This window comes from Miscanthus floridulus, chromosome 1 (genome assembly GCF_019320115.1).
Source record: "Miscanthus floridulus cultivar M001 chromosome 1, ASM1932011v1, whole genome shotgun sequence".
Classification (NCBI taxonomy): Eukaryota; Viridiplantae; Streptophyta; class Magnoliopsida; order Poales; family Poaceae; genus Miscanthus; species Miscanthus floridulus.
Window position 1 is genome coordinate 168,333,965 of NC_089580.1, and position 16,107 is coordinate 168,350,071.

Consider the following 16,107-nt stretch of genomic DNA (forward strand, 5'->3'; position numbering starts at 1 on the left):
TTTAAACTGTTTGACTTCTCAAAAAATGAGAATCGTATTCTTCCGTGGACGGAGGGAGTACCAACCCTGCTTAGCTAGTTTACTTCTGGCCATTGTCTTCTCTTTGTTAACCTCTGAGTCAGAGGTTTGGTAGTGATGTAGCTCTGCTAGTTTACTTCTGGGCACTGCCCTCTCTTTGTTTTTGGTTTAGTTTACTTCTGGGCATTGTCTTATCTTTCTTTCTGGTTTAGACTCTTTGTACTTCCGTTTGCCTGCCGATTGGAAGTAGAGCTGTCTCGTGTCGAAAAAGTAAAAATAAAGGTGTATAAGAAAATTTTATCTTTATAGCGCTAAATAAGTCCTAAATAAGCTAAGTGTCGGTGTTTCGGATCACCGACCAGTAAATTTCTAGTTTGCGCGTCTGGCTCGAATGGTGTGCTCGGAGGACACAAGGATTATACTGGTTCGGGCAGACGTCCCTACATCCAGTCTGTTGCTGCTCGTGTTACCGGCACTGTCTGTAGTAGGGGTTATAGAAGGGCGAGAGAGGGAGCGGATCCTAGATCTCTGGTGGAAGGATTGAAAAGTACTGAGAGTTTGTTCAGCTGCTCAGCCATGTGCTCGTGCCTATATCCCTCCGTGTTGTGTTGCGTTCCCCCTTTTATAGAAGAAGGAGAAAATGCAAGTTACATCAGAAAAAGAGAAGAGAGGGAAAGAAGGAGAAAATAGAGGAGAAGAAGCTCTCTGGGCCCGCCGCGTCGTTCTTCTCCTTCGTGCGGGTCCCGTCGACGTCGTAGATGGTGACGGGGATGGCTCTACGTCGGCTCTTGTTCACCACTGGTGCTATGCCTCGACGTCATCAGCTGGTCGTGGCATTCCATCCCGTCCCGACAGACGGCATGGTGAACCGACGTGCTTGTGAGCGGTCGTACAGGGATTAGGCAACACAGCGCCCACGCACCTGTCGCTGTTGACGATGCGAACCCCCGGGCGTGGCCTGTCGTGGCCACGGGTCACGTCAAGACGTGCCCGCGCCCCTTCTGGTGTTAGAGGCTTGACCCAGACCCACACGCTTGGACCCGTAGTGGTTTGGGATGGTACAGACCCCGTCGGGCGAGACGGAGCCCGCGGCCGAGAGGTCGGGCGAGACGGCTCCCATACCCTCGGGGTCGGGCGACACGAGGTCCGTGCCCGAGGGTTCTGGCGAGGCGGAAACCGTCCCTTCGGGGGTCCGTCGAGACTGAAATACGTCCTTGATTATCCAGACGAGTTGTCGTCCGCGGTCCTAAGATCCATTTTTCGGATATCCCTAATACTGATACCCGACACTAAGGAACCACTTTAATTTTCCGTGATAAATACCTAAATAACTTTCTTAATGACTAGGTTGCGTGCCCGTGCGTTGCTACGAGACAACTAAATCTTTTGTACTAAAAACACACGGATCGCACGATAAGATAACAATATTGTTAAATTAAATACCGACGTCAAAGTGACATTTAATTCAAAAAGCAAAGTTCATGAAATTAAGACAGTTACGGAGAGCGCGACGTCGTAGGCTCACAAACTCTACTATATAGACTTTTTCGTGATACGGCTAAGATAATATTTTATATCGGTAAAAAGAATTCTACGATATCCATTTCTTTCATGCGTCAATAAATCCATAAATAAGTTCCGCTGTGTCTCCATATAATCATGTACACATAGGTTCGAGTATATATGCAAATAGGTTCGTGCCCGTGCGTTGCTACGGGACGGCTAAACTTTTGTACTAAAAACACACGGATCGCACGATAAGATAACAATACTGTAAAAGTATATGACCGATATAAAGTGATATTTAATCTAAAAAGCTAAGTTCATGAAATTTACACAGTCACATAGAGTGTGGCGTCGCGGCTCACAAACTCTATTGTGTAGATCTTTCTGTGATGCGGCTAAGATCATTTTTTATAGCGGTAGGAAGAGATTTCCGATATCCATTTCTTTCGTGCGCCAACAAATCCACGAATAAGTTCCACCATATCTCCATACCATCCTGTACACGGCGCTGACAAGGGAATTAGCCACAACTTATGTAATTAGTTAACTAGTTTTATAATTAGCTCATGTTTAGTCCTCCTAATTGATATCTAAAAATTCAATGTGACATGGACTAAAGTTTAGTCATAGGATCCAAACACCCCTGACTCTCGACTCCTGCTGGCTGCTCACTTGCACCACCATGCCTATGTGTCTGCACGTATATACTCTAATGCCAGAACGTCTAAGATGGTATTTATTGTCCACCCTTTAAAAATATTATAACTTTAAGGTTGCCATTTGTGTATGTTGTAGGATTTGGATGCTTTGCACTTATCCATGAGGGTGTCCATGAGAGTCAAAATTTTTGATGTCATTATGATGTCTAAGCTTACCAATCAGACAAAGACGAACTTGATTGTTAAAATATTTTCAACACTACTTTCATATACTCCCTCTGTCCCAAAATAGAATTCATTCTCGTTTCCCGAGAAGTTAATTTTTTTTAACTTCGACCAATTATATACTCCTTTCGTTCCTTAATATAAGCCATATAGTTTTTAGCACCAATATTAACGCCCTGCTTGGGGAAGGATGTGAGACCAAGAAAAAAAGGAAAATTAGGCCATTTTCTCTCTCCCAATCAGATTACTTCCTAAATCTAAGGTATTAGTTGGAGCATGTGCTATGTACGATGGGAAGGTTTCCAAACTAATCGGCGTGGGAGCTGATACGTACCTATATTTTGGATTTTTCTTTAGAAATCTATATGGCTTATATTAAGGAACGGAGGGAGTATAAAAGAATTTTAATATTTATAATACATAATTAGTAACATTACATACAACATTGAATATATTTTCATAATAAACTTATTTGGAGATATAAATGTTGCACGTATTTTTTACAAACCTAGTCAAAGTTGAGAAAGTTTGACCTGCACGTATCCCATAACGACTTATATTTTGGGGCAGATGAAGTATATGCTAATAGGAGTAGTCAACTAGAAGTGGTGATGAACACAACAATACTTTCATATTATATGCTAATGGGAGCATGAAGAAATACAGCGGAAATGACCTATATACTAATGGTGGGAATATTCGTTTAGAAAATTGCAGAAGGTTCATCAGTCTCACCATGTATAACCTGCACATCTTTTATTTGGCACTGATGTTTCCTTCCATGCATGATTATTGTTTTCTTCTATGCATGATTTATTATTTCTTTTCATGCATGATTATTGTTTCTTTCCATGCATATGGCCTCATGTGATCGATTTGGTTGCTTCAAAGCAGGCGGGGATCGCAGGGATGACAATTTTTTTTTCTATCGCGCCTTTCCTTTTCTCGCTCGCCCGTTGGATAGCGTGGGAGGTAGGATAGATCGCATGGGGCGATAGACGGATGAATCAAGGCAATTGTCGCACCAAAATGGTGTCCACACTTTATTTCTTTTTAGTCGTAGGAGAAAAAGAAGGCCGGAGAATGAGATGACTGGCGGGACGTGCACATGGCGTGTTCCATGATGACAAGGATACAAGACGTACTGTATGACAGGAAGAAAACTAGGAATATTTTGGGAAGGCCAGGCCAGGCCACCGCGCATCATATCGGACAATGGATGCAACGGGCCAGGCCAAGCCAAACAGGGAAATAGGATAGGTTTGGTGCGACACGACGGGCGGCACAGGACGAAGGGACTCTCTTCGTCTTCGGCCGGCAGCGAGACCGAGACGCAAACCGGTGGTGCCGTGGTGACATGCTCTACGGCGGGGACGGACGAACGGGGGGATGAGATGTGAGATGACGACGGGAGCAGCATCGCTGATAGCTCCCGCGGCTTTCCGTCGCACAAAAGGATGGAGAGGGGCCGCCGGGCGGGTCACCGATCTATCCGCACCGTCTCGTCCGCTTCTGCCGAGCCGAGAGCTGCCGTCTTTGTGTGCCGTGTGCCTCTCAAGTCTCACTTAGTACCTACTACCGTGTCTTGCGCGAGCTAGCGGGTCATTGGGTCTGTTCAGTTTCGTGTTATACATATAATCACGTTAAGTCCTTGTGCCAAGTCAAACTGCGCCGCTCCGTTGGTTGCACTTTTCTAGTCGTTGTGCTCGTATTTTAGAAAATAGCTACGAATGTTTTTTAACAATAAGGAATAGAAAATGTTAACTGCCGTGACGGGAGCACCACGCGTGCAGGAACTTAATATATATCTGAGGTGCCTGACGGAACACTACTGCACAAGCGACAATGCACATGCACGGTGCGTACAGTAGCCCCGCCCGGGTGACGAGAGTGTTTGGCTGGTATGATTTTTTTACGCGGGAACGTTGCGAGAGAAAAACACTGCTCTGGCTGAAAAAAAGAAGCCGAACGAGCCGGTTTGTAGCTCAACCGAACACTGTCAAAGACCCGTGCGTACCATGTGCGTGGCTACCGGCGGCTGGGCCTGTGTTTTGGGGAAGCTAGGCTTATCACGTCTGGGTCGGTTTTAATAGAAGTTTCATCAGAGTTTTATTTGTATTTAATGAGTTGTCACATAAATATTTTTAATGACGTGGCAAGGTTTTTAAAAAGAGAGAAGAATGAGTTGACATAAATACTAACTCTCTATGAGTTATGGAATTAAATTTCTATAAAACTATAAAATGGAACTCTACATTGAGAACGAGAGTTTCGTCCATATTTTATTTTATTTTACATGACGTGGCAGTCTTCGAAACAAACATGAAACTTTGCACTGAGACTGGTCGTCCAGTCTATTGCTGCTCGTGTTACCGGCACTGTCTGTAGTAGGGGTTACAGATGGACGAGAGAGGGAGCGGATCCCAGGTCAATGGTGGAATGATTAAAAAGTGTTGAGAGTTTGTTCAGCTGCTCAGCCGTGTGCTCGTGCTATCTCCCTCTGTGTGTGTGTTGTGTTCTCTCTTTTATAGAAGAAGGGAAAGATGCAGGTTACATCACAAAAAGAGAAGAGAGAGAGAAAGAGGGAGAAAATAGAGGAGAAGAAGCCCTCTGGGACCGCCACGTCATTCTTCTTCTTCATGCGGGTCATGCCGATGCTGTAGATGGTGACAGGGACGGCTCCACGTCGGGCTCCTGTTCATCACCGGTACTATGTCTCGACGTCATCAGCTGGTCGTGGCGTTCCATCCCGTCCCGCGCGGACGGCATGGTGAACCAACGTGCTTGTGAGCGGCCGTACGGAGATTAGGCAGCACAGCGCCCACGCACTCGTCACTGTTGGCGATGCGTATCCCCGGGCGTGGCCTGTTGTGGCCACGGGTCACGTCAAGGCGTGCCCGCGCCCCTTCTGGTGTCAGAGGCTTGACCCTGGCCCACACGCTTAGACCCGTAGTAGTTGGGGGTGGTACGGACCCCGCCGGACGAGGCGGAGCCCGCGCCCGTGGGGTCAGGTTACACTGTAAATCGTTTACTAAAATCCTACATGAGCATCATATTTATGTGTTAATGTATGTAATATAGGGTGTAAATCAATTTACGTAACTTAAAATGATCAACGGAAATGCATAACAAAAGACTGTTCGTGACGTATGAAATTATCAAGTACGGATGTTCGTAAATTTTTATTGAACGAAAACACTATAGAACGTATATATGGAACTTTAATAAAGTTGGAAGTATAAACCTTGTGGATGACGATGAAATACCTACAGTCGAATAATGAATTCACTAGCTAACTGGTCTAATAGGTTGGAAATCAAAATTGAAGTGAATCCGATCAAGACTTAGTTGATTTCGTAAGTCTGAGAAATGGTTTGACAAAGTTGTGTTTGACAATTTTTGTAGAGTAATTGGGTTAAGGAGTGTTGTGGTTTTAGGGCTTGTTTTTTAGTCTAATATGCCATCTTAAGAATTGCATAGGTGGTTTGGCATAAATACCAACTCTCTATGAGTTATGGAATTAAATTTCTATAAAACTATAAAATGAAACTCTCCATTGATTAAGAGGGTTTCGTCCGTATTTCATTTCTTTTTACATGACCTTACAGTCTTCAAAACAATGACATGAAACTCTACACTTAGACTAGCCTTACCGCACCGGCTGGCCACGAGCATAAGCAAGGAGACCTATCGGCCGGCGGGCTATGCAATCTGCATTGCACTGGATAACCAGTCTGTTTGTTTGGTCGTATTTAGCTTATAAGTCATAACTTATCAGTCAACAAACATTATTTTTCTTTCACACTAAACCAGTCAACAATACTTTTAGCCATGGCTTATAAACCAAATAAACCCAAACGAACAGCACCCAACGACGCGGCGCTGGCTCTCTTCCGGCCGAGAGAAGCAACCTGTGTGTGGTGTTTTGTTGTACCATCGGGTGCACTGTTCCGGATCAGAGGTAGCTGTCGCACGCGAGTCGATCTATTGCGTGCTTATGGTCGCGCTCTAGCGATCATAGAACGGCGACAGTGTCGTCTCGTCTGCTACTATGTCCGAACCGGAGTAGCCGTCTAGATGATCGGCTGTGGTCTACTTCTCCTTCTCATATGGTTCCTGTGTGCTCATCCCGTCACCCGGCCCAGCTATTGTTCTCTTGTCAACACAACGTTGAGGCAGTGAGATACGGTTATCCAGGGTGTCAATATGGCGGAGTCGAGGGCTGGGTAAACGTTCTGCTGCTGCAGCTGCAGTTGGCCAAGAAACAATATACTGTAGATGGCGCAGTACAGCAATTGGTTTGCAGCAGCAGCCGGAATGACTGCAATAAATCACTACCGAACTACGTCGGCCATCATTTGCCACGCCTAAGTCCAGTATCAGTGGGAGAGTTTCGTTACGTTGTTTCCAAGATGATCACATCAGGTAGAATAGAATGAAATATGGATGAAACACCAATTTTAGAGCTTCGTTAGCCACAAAAAAAATAAGGAGCTGTTTTGCAGGCAGCTAACACATGTGGCCATGTTCGCTTCTCTTATAATTCGTCTTTTTCAGCTTGTTTTTATCAATCGGAATAGTGTTTTTCTCTCACAACAAATCAGCTGGAACAGTGTTTCGGCTTGTTTTTACAGCGAAGTGAACGGAGCCTAATCTTTGGCATGCCACATAAAATTCAGATCATTTGGAGATGTTTTCTCGCCACAACTATGGTACTATTTAATAACAAATATAATTATATCAAGTTCATGTTATCATAATTTAAAATAATTATTTAAATTATTGGTTATTGATTTTAAAGTTTGAATCTTATACACATGCATATCTTATAAAAGAGAATGGAGGTAGTAATTCGTGGCACATGCATCAAAAGCTATACTTCCTTGGTACTCTTTAAAACCCGGCAACACTAGTGTCCGGATGTCCGGATGCCTGCGTCCGTTCGGACACCCGCGGCTGTTCCGCCCCGTCCGCTCGGATTAGCGCGCCGCCCGCGCCAGCTCTGCTTCCCGCGTTCGCATCCGAACCGCTCGCTTCAGATCAGTTGCCCACGCCGCTCAGATGACTCGCCCCCACTACTTCCATACTGACGCAGTGCCCATCTCTTCGAGGCTGCCCGAAAGACTCGCCCCCAACTCTTCCACAACAGCACCGCGCGGCCTGTGCCTCCTCCCCACACCACCGGCGGCAGCCTGCGCCGCCTCCACGCGTCGGTGGTCGCGGCTTGGTCTTGCCCGCCCTCATGGACACCAATGCCAGCGGTCTGCACTTGCAACATGAAAAACTCGAATGCAACATACATTTGAAACAAATGAAACATACGCTTGCAACATGTGTGTAAAACATATGCAACACCTAGATAAAACAATTACAATATGAAAAAATATTTACCGCAACATAAGACTGAAACAACTAAAATATTTAGAACACACTGTTGCAACATATGTGTGCAAACATATGCAACATCCAGATAAAAATAATTGCAACACACGTTTGAAAAACAGATGAAATACCTTGAACAAACGCTTGCAACATGCTTTTGGAACACTTGCAACATCCCCCGATCTACTTTTGCAACATCCATAGGAAACAACTGCAACATACCTTTGAAACGACTGAAACATACATTTACAACATAGGGGAGGGGAAGCCTGGGTCGTTGATTCCAGCCATCGGGGTCGGAGCCAGCGGCAAGCGGCGGCGCACGAGCACCAGCGCCACCAGCGCCACGAGTATCGGGCTTGGCTCGGCCGCGGCGATGGGGGATGGAGGGGGCGAGGAGCGCCGTGACTGTCGGGGTAGGGGAGCTCGGTCGTCGGGGTGAGAGAGGACACCGCCGGGGGTGGGGAGGGCGACGCACTAGGGTGAAGGTGAGCCGTCCACTCCCCAGTAACACCGCGCGGGCCACCTCCATGGATCTCGCCGGGGTCTGCGGGCGTTGGGGGCTCCCGGTGAGGGAGAACGCTAGGCGTTGTTGCGCTGCGGCAGAGGATGAGGAGCGCGGAAGGGGTAAGGGCGGGAGTGGAGCGAGGCGTGCAGGAGTTGATTTTGTTTTTTTAGACGAGCGGCGCATGCTGCCGCAGTGAATGGAGCGAGGCGTCCAGCCTCCCAGACGTATTAATGGTAGCATTACCGTTTAAAACCAGGATAGATAGACAGGGAGCTGTGGAGCGGGGCTTTCCTTTTGAGTGGACTGGGCCAGCTGTATATGAAGCGGGCCGTCAAGTCAAGTCGAGTACACTTTAGCGAGATAAGTAGCGGATCTTTTCTTTTTTTTATCACAAGTGGATCTTTAATTGTTTTGCCAAGTGGATCTACACAAACCCAAAAAAATGAATTACAGTGGAAAGGGTCTTGCAAGTTGTGGGCTCTGTATTGACATCACATGCCGCGGTCAGCAGCGATATGATGCCATCACGTGCTGACGGGGCTAGCTCTTAAGTAACAAGTGGATTGCATCGGTTAATGCATAGGAACCCAATAAACTTGTGTATTTGGTTTGAGGAATGAGATTGTCATCTTCTTCTCACTCCTTATTTTTTTTATTTGGTTTGTGAAATAGAATGAGTTGATCTATCACCACTTTATTCCTCAAAAGCTAACAATTAGTATATATATGAGGAATGAGTTGATTCCACTAAAATTTATAAGATAAACTTATGATGCATCATCCCGTAAAGTATGGAGTGGTTCCACGAACCAAACACATCCCGAACCCACATCCAGACACGAGATGGCGACAATGCAGTTTAAATCTCTACTACGGCCCCGTTCGTTGGTCTAAAAATTGGCTGAAACTGACTGGTTGCTGTGAGAGAGAAACATTGTAGCGGCTGAAACTGGCTAGTCGGCTGGTCAGCCGGACCAGACCAGCGAACGCGCCCTACATATATGACGATAGATGGGGCCACTTTACTTGCGATGCAATAATTCGGGTCTCGGTCGCCAATTTGGAGTAAACAAGCTCCATTATCTTGGAGATGGTCAGATGGGCTGTGAATCCTGTGACGTGTGGCCGTGTGGGTGTTCCATATACGTAGCGCAAGTTGCTGTATATAGCAAAAAAAAAAAAAAAAAAAGACCAAGAGAGGTCGTCTAGCTCGGACTCGCATCATATCGCGCGAGTATAAAAAACAAAAGGATGAAGGTGCTGTCGTGCTAGACTGACTGACTATAAATACACTCTCGGCTCTCGCTCTCCATTCCACAACAATCCATATTCGTCACTGCACCTACTGTAACAGCAACAACCCACAAGCATAAATGTACATGTATATCAGTAGTGCGTGCGCGGTGCCAGGGGCAACGACGCCCAAATGGGTTCAGCGGCGGCCGTGCGCGCCGGCTGCACGTCGTGCTGCGGCCGGGCACACGCCGGTGAGATGCTCCTCATCGTTGCCCGAGGGACCGCCGCCGAGTCATTAGCGGCTGCCAACAACAATAAGCGTGATCGTAGACTGGTCGGGTTTGACTTACATTTATATATGTACAATTCATGCATAATATCACTTTTCGTTCGTGTTTCTCGTTTAAGAAAGATTATGATAAACGATCTTATATATTTGTTGACATCTTCTAGACAACAAAATTATGCAAACACACAATTTGAATAAAATATTCTGATTTATTTAAACTTGTTTGCCTATTATATTAGGATACGTTTGATGAAAATTTTGATTTTACTAAATGCGTAATTATGTTTCATTATATTCTATATTTTGTGGGACGTGTACTTAACTAGTATTAACAATTTAGTGGTTATCAATATTTTATTATTATCAAAACTTATTGAACGGTACTATTGCTAATATATGTGGACTCCTTTTCATTTAAATTCGAACCATATATTACAAACGTAGATGCTCGTATATATATACATACATGCACACTCAGCTCACCCCATGAACAAACACACATCTACTTCATTATGAGTACTTCCGAAAACTAAGCTGGTAGATTTTGAAATTCTCACCACATGTGTCACGCTATCAACAGACACACAGTTGTCTACTACAACAACATAATTGTTAAATCGTCAGATACAAGAATAAATTTAGAAAAATACTTGTATCCATGAATAACCCAACTGGACATGTTTCAAACACCGCGAAGATCGGCTCGCCCCCAAAACTTCGCCTCACACCACTAACCCATCCCTCCCTTCGGACTCGGCCACGCCGCCACAGCCTATATGGACCTAGCTACGCCACCACTCGGGCCCAAGCGGACACCAAAGAGGAAGGATTACACAGGGCGTCTTGCCTGCCACCTTGTCCCCGTAGTGCCTTCCTCTTCAACTTTTCCGCGGCGCTGGCTGCTTCATCGTGAGCCCACATATCTTTCTGTTGCACTCCCCACGGCCACCCCGACATCGTCTTCCATCTCTGGGCCTGCCTTCTCCAGCAACGATCCCTTGGTTGCTTGTCGTGGTGGGCACTTCATCGGTGAGCCCAACATGGAGATACATAGGTTGCAAGAGAGAAGGGAGGGAAAGAGAAGAAAGAGGTGGGGCCCGCCTAAATCAGTGGGAGAGAAAAGAAGATAGGGTAATTGTCATGTGAGACCCACAATTCCATATCAGCAAAAAACGTATTGGAAAGCACTTTGTACCGGCTCGGGGTTCATCCAGTTTTGATAACTGAAGAGTGTATGGTACCTGATTTCCTACTCTAGAGTTGAAAATCAGATGTGCAAGTTAGAGCTTGAAAAATGCACTTTACCCAGTCAAACATGAAGACATTGTCTACTCGTGTATATTATTATTACTATGTGCTGTAATAATTTTTTAATTCTTGTGGTGCAGGGGGCCCATCTAGCTTCGACAAGTTAAAGTGTCACGTAAGGCATCTACTTCTCCAGCAGGAAGTAGAACTGCTGCCAAAGCTTAGGTAGTGTTTGGATGCGTGGACCAGCAGGGATGGGATGGGATAGCTCTTGGACCGGGGCTTTTTGGTTGGGAGTCGAACGGGGACAGAGACGTCCCAGGTCGGAATATTCCGTGTAGATGCGGGGCGACCCTGTCCTCAAAAATTTCACGGACGGGGTCGCCCCAGGTGGGACGAGCTCGCGACGAAGAAGAGGAGGCAGGCAATGGGCGTAGGAGAGGAAGGAGAGGAGACGCACCGGGCATGGCTGCATGGGAGAGCTGCGCCATCGCCGCCGCGCGTGCGAGCTGCGCGCGCCGCTGCCGCAATGACGAGCTCCGACCTCGCCGCTGGGTGGACGAGTTGCGACCTCGCCAGTGCGCGGGCGAGCTCCGGCCACGACACCGAGCAGACGAGCTGCGGCCCGCCGGCGCGCGTCCGGGATCTGGCGGGGGAGCCGGCCCTGCTGCGCAGAGGAAGCCTAGGGCGGCGCGCATCCAGCCCTGGTGCGGCAGGCGTCGGGAGGAAGAGATAAGGAGAGAGTGAGAGAGGAAGAGATAAGGAGAAGAGAAGGAAAAAGATAAAAAAAAACCTTATAAATGGGTTCCACCTGTCGGTAGCTCATCCCACTTTTTATGTCTCTGAACCAAACACAAAATGGGTCGATACCGTCCATCGTCTACCAAACCGAAAATGGAGCCATCCCATCCTCTAAATCAGAGATAGGACCGTCCCACTCCACTTTGACTCTCAACTAAACGCTACCTTAGAGTTGTTGACATAGTTCAACGGGTCGGTGTTGCCTACCACTTTGACGATGAAAAGTGCCATACTCAACTCCGTGTCAACGGGGAGACAAGACGTCGATCGCATGGACGATGTTCGTCTCATGACCTTATCCTTTAGATTGCTTAGGCAGAACAATTATCCCTTTTCTCCAGGTAACTAAATTCAGAAAACACTAGCTTCATCCCATCGAAGTAATAGGACGCAAAGCATCGTTTTTACCTATCTGAAATACACACATGCATGTGCCCTGTGTTTCCCTGCATAATTGCTAGAGTACCAACTGATTGCTAAGCAAATTTAACTAACAAACAAAATCGCAACAGAAGTACTATTGCTAAGCCTGAAGGATGGAAGTGGTAACTTCAAGAAAATGCTTCAGAAAGATACAGAGGGTCTTCTTTCCCTCTACGAGGCCTCACACCTTGCATTTGAAGGCGAATATCTCCTGGATGAAGCACGGGTGTTTTCTAAAGAAGCTCTAAGAGGACTCATCATGCCGTCCATGCATCCACATCTAAGGAGCTCTGTGGATAAATGCTTTGGCCGTTCCACTGCACTGGGCGGCCCCACGGTTGCAAGCGAGATGGTTCATCAACCACTATACAAGAGAGAGTCGGGCGGATTTGTTGTTGCTTTTTTTTTTTTTTTTTTTTTTTTTGGAGACGACGCCTTTCGACACGTATTTCATTAAGCAGAAAGAGAGTTTTAAGCGAAACAACAAACTCGGTAATACTCTGATTACCAAGGCCAACACACACGCACCCACCGGATAACAGAGGGGACTACATGATTGAACCAAATTTAAGAACTCCACAGGACGGCGCTCAACGTCCAGATAGAAGGATGCCGAGCTGCCTGTACCCAGCCATTCGCCAGTCCTCCGCGACGAGGCGAATGTCCATGGCGAGCTCCCCCGCTGTACGTGTACTGCCATCGAAGGTCATCGCGTTCCTTTGTTTCCAGAGCATCCAACCGATCAAGAACACGATAGAGTCAGACCCGCACCTGAAGTGCTTGTCGACGCGCTTCCTATTGGACAGCCACCACTCCATGAACGGCTGCGGGCGAACATCCACATTAGGCAAGTGAAGCCAGTCCATCCAGGTCGCCCAGACCTCGCGGCTGTACGCACAACCCAGCAAGATGTGATCAATTGTCTCTGGCTCCTGGTCGCAGATGATGCAAGCGTCCGTTGGGTGAAGGCCATGGCGGTGACGACGCTCGCCGGTCCAGCATCTATCCTGCAAAGCCAGCCAATAGAAGAAGCGGACACGGGGCGGCGCAGCCGTCTTCCACAACTGTGCAGTGCCTCTGACCGGCGAAGAACCAAGGAACATGGCCCCATAAGCAGATGCGGCCGAGTAGTTCCCGCTCTCAGTTAGGTGCCAAGAAAGGACGTCCGGATCAGATGAGAGCTGAACATTCTCCAGCAAATCACATAGCCTCCCAAACTGAAGAAGCATCGTCATGGAAACTGCGCCAGACAGATGACGTACCCAAGCGTTACCGTTTAGAGCCTCGGACACCGACGCCCTCCTCTTCCTGGGGCGAACTGCCGCAAAAACGGCGGGGGCAAGCTGCACGATGCTTGATCCATTGAGCCACCGGTCTGTCCAGAATAGAGTGGACTCACCATTGCCCACTGTAAACGTGGTCGCAGCCTGGAACAGCCAGAGCGCGACGCGCTCGCACGCGGGCGGCACGATGCCGCGCTTCCTGTCCTGCCAAATCCATCTGACCCGCAGCGCCAGACCAGCCCATCGCAGGTCCGCAATGCCCAGGCCGCCCAGCTCCTTGGGCCGGCACACATTGATCCATGCAACCTTGCATTTGCCTCCCGCAACCTTGTCCGACCCGGTCCAAATAAAGGCATGCCGCAGTTTATCGATCGCCGCAATAGCCCAAGGGGACAGGCCAAGGGCAATCGAAGTATGGACCGGTATCGCAGAGAGTGTGCACTTGACCAGTGTGGATCGGTCGGCCACGTTGAGCAGCCGACCCTTCCAACCCGGGATGCGTGCAGCGATCTTGTCTATCAAAGGCTGCTCGTCGGCCCTCTTCAGCTTGTACACCGACAGCGGTATCCCCAAATAGCGGCAGGGGAACTCTTGCACCTTGCAAGAAAGGATGGTGAGCACCAACTCCATGTCAGTCTCCGTGCAGTGCAGCGGCGTTGCCAAACTCTTGTCAAGGTTCGCGAATAAACCAGAGGCACGTCCGAAGGTGTTCAAGATTGCCTTAATGGTCAGCAGGCTGCGCTCCTCCGGTGCCACAAAAATGACGAGGTCAACAGCATAGTTGCTTCATTTTGCCAAGCTTGACTTCAACAATGTGCAGAAATTACAGCAGCAAGAACTTTCAAGGATAACCCCGTAATCTAAGAAATACTGATAACTAGACAGCCTAGACTCATGGCTGCATTTATATACCATTTCAATCAATTTCTAGGAGAATCTCGATCTTATTATATGTGTATATGTTGTGCTGACGTTGTTTCCATTTTGTAGCTGGTGGAGGAACGCTAATCTGAGTGAAAGTCTGCCATTTGCGAGGGATCGTCTGATGGAGTGCTTCTATTTTGCTACCGGTGTTGCTCCTGAGCCTAATCTCGAGGCATGTCGAGAAGTGGTCGCTAAAACTTTTGCTCTGATTGTGCTCTTAGACGATATCTACGATATCTACGGGACCCTGGATGAGCTTGTGATGTTCACTGATGCCATTGAAAGGTAAGCTTTGAAATGCACCTACCTCAAGGCTGGAGCCGATAAAGTTGACTACAATAAATACATTTATCAATGGAAATTTCATGCAAGTTTGGAAATAGTATAAAAACTAGTAGTACTGTTAATTTGTTTCTGCCATATATATTATTATAGTACTAAAACCAATGTCATAATGTATTACTCCCCCCGTTTCAAATTATAAGTCGCTTTCAGTAAAAAAAAATTATAAGTCCCTTCGATTTTTTTAGCTCATCCATTTTACTATGTATATAGACATATTATTATTATATCTAGATGCATAATAAAATAGATGTAAAAAAAGGTTAAAGCGACTTATAATTTGGAACGGATGGAGTACATTACAACATGAATAAGTAATGAATATTTCTCCACAGATGGGAGGCATCCGCAAGCGAACAACTCCCTGAGGTGGCTGAGCAAGTGCTTAGGCAAAGTGGCATTATATATGAAAGCAATCTACCTCACTATCGTCAGCACATCAAATGAGGTGGCTGAGCAAGTGCTTAGGCAAGAAGGATGCGACGCGAGGTTTCTTCTTAAGAAAGCGGTAAGTACAAACCACAAGTAGACAAATACTACCATTAATTCTTTGGCTGACAAAATACAACAACAGTTTATGAATGACGAAGCTAACACGTACAACTACTTACTGTCTCAGTGGCATGACCTCTGCAAGGCATTCCTAATGGAAGCAAAGTGGCATTACAGCAATTACAAACCAACCCTCCATCTCCATGAGTATTTGGAGAACGGGTGGATATCTGTCTCTGGGCCACTAATGTTAATTCATGCTTTCCCCATGATCGAGAAGAAGGGTGTTGTTACCCCAAACTCCATACGACAACTTGAGAGTTGTCCAAAAGTGGTACAGATGGTGTCCAAAATATTCCGCCTCTGCAACGACTCTGCGACACATTCTGTAAGAACACCGGTTATTCTTGCACTAAATTGTTAAATCCAAACAATCCCTTGTTGAGATTTATTTCCCGCATGTAAATGTAGGAAGAGCTGAAGAGAGGAGATGCGCCATCTTCTATAGCCATTTACATGTCAGAGAACAGAGCCACGGAGCATGACGCTCGCAAGGCCATGAGAGATCTGACCATGGAGACTTGGAAAATGGTCGACCAGGATGCGTTCAGTAACTGCCGATTCCCTCTTCCTTTCGCAAATGCCTGTGTGAATATGGCGCGCATCGCCCACTGCATCTACCGGGGTGGAGATGGTATTAGTGCACCAGATGATGACAGAAGGCTGGAAATCAAGGAGCTGTTCTTGGAGCCATTCAAAGTGGAAAATTGA

General features: G+C 46.9%; 1 pseudogene; it reads left to right on the plus strand.

Annotated features, from left to right (window-relative positions):
• The first annotated feature begins 11,600 nt into the window (after positions 1–11,600).
• Positions 11,601–16,107, plus strand: LOC136466929 (alpha-thujene synthase, chloroplastic-like; annotated as a pseudogene).